Source organism: Nanorana parkeri, unplaced genomic scaffold (genome assembly GCF_000935625.1).
Source record: "Nanorana parkeri isolate BGI_ZX_2015 unplaced genomic scaffold, ASM93562v1 scaffold3893, whole genome shotgun sequence".
In the NCBI taxonomy this organism is placed as follows: domain Eukaryota; kingdom Metazoa; phylum Chordata; class Amphibia; order Anura; family Dicroglossidae; genus Nanorana; species Nanorana parkeri.
Window position 1 is genome coordinate 22,102 of NW_017310160.1, and position 1,489 is coordinate 23,590.

At 57.1% G+C, this 1,489-nt stretch overlaps 1 protein-coding gene across 1 annotated transcript in view; it reads right to left on the bottom strand.

Annotated features, from left to right (window-relative positions):
- LOC108803580 (protein phosphatase 1 regulatory inhibitor subunit 16B-like) overlaps positions 1-1,489 on the bottom strand; it is a 22,735-nt gene that overhangs the window by 19,700 nt on the left and 1,546 nt on the right. The window lies entirely within an intron of this gene.

The following is a 1,489-nucleotide window of genomic DNA, read 5'->3' on the forward strand; positions in this document are numbered from 1 at the left end:
AAGGGGGGCCCCCTCAATATTGGGGGGGGGGTCATCCAGATACCACAGCACACCTTCAGAGGTCAAGTGGGGTCCATGCCTGGCGGGGTCAGGAGAGGGAGGTCAGGAGAAGGGGGGCCCCCTCAATATTAGGAGGGGGGTCATCCAGATACCACAGCACACCTTCAGAGGTCCAGTGGGGTCCATGCTTGGACAGGTCAGGAGAAGGGGGGCCCCCTCAATATTAGGAGGGGGGTCATCCAGATACCACAGCACACCTTCAGAGGTCCAGTGGGGTCCATGCTTGGACAGGTCAGGAGAAGGGGGGCCCCCTCAATATTAGGAGGGGGGTCATCCAGATACCACAGCACACCTTCAGAGGTCCAGTGGGGTCCATGCTTGGACAGGTCAGGAGAAGGGGGGCCCCCTCAATATTAGGAGGGGGGTCATCCAGATACCACAGCACACCTTCAGAGGTCCAGTGGGGTCCATGCTTGGACGGGTCAGGAGAAGGGGGCCCCCTCAATATTAGGCTGGTGGTCAGAATGTTCTGGCTGATCGGTGTATGCAGGTGGAACGCTGACCCAGCACCCAATCACAGGCCATTACAAAGCGCAGCTCTCCAATACAGAACCCAACCAAGACCTAAATCTGCCCCCAGACACGAGATGACCGTCTTCCGGTGTCTCTGATATCAGAACTGGACCTCGTGTCCTTGGAGCAGCTTCAAACAAAGGGAACGTGGAATCATACAGGACACATGACACAAAGTGGGGGCGGAGCATTATACAGAGCACATGATACAGGCAGCAGGGGGCGTGGCATCACAAAGGACAATGGGGGCGGGGCATTGTACAGGGGGGGGGTCTCATTGGATAGACCACATTATATGTTTGATGGCAATTGGCAGATGCCAGAAGCCATCACTCACCAAACTGGTGCCAGACTCATCCTGAGCATTGACCTCTGACCCCGACTCCACCAGCTGCTTAATGTCAGCCATCATAGTCCTCTCTTTGGCGGCCCGAGACTCCTCGATCTTCTCCTGAGTGATTCCTGGTCAGAAGCAATAAGAACGAGGAAACAATACACATGGAGGGCGGTGAGAAGATGGCGGAATATCCTACAATCATCTACTGATCTGTGTCCACCTGGTCCCTCCGGGGACCGCCCTCATACCTTCTTCTTCACTGATCGGGGCGACCCCCTTCCCAAATTCCAGGACAAGATCAGCTTCTTCCTCTAGAAGTCTGACTAACCACTGACCCTTCACTGGTCCTCCACTGACCCTTCCACTGGTCCCCACTGACCCTTCCACTGGTCCTCCACCGACCCTTCCACTGGTCCTCCACCGACCCTTCCACTGGTCCTCCACCGACCCTTCCACTGGTCCTCCACCGACCCTTCCACTGGTCCTCCACCGACCCTTCCACTGCTCCTCCACCGACCCTTCCACTGCTCCTCCACCGACCCTTCCACTGCTCCTCCACCGACCCTTCCACTGCTCCTC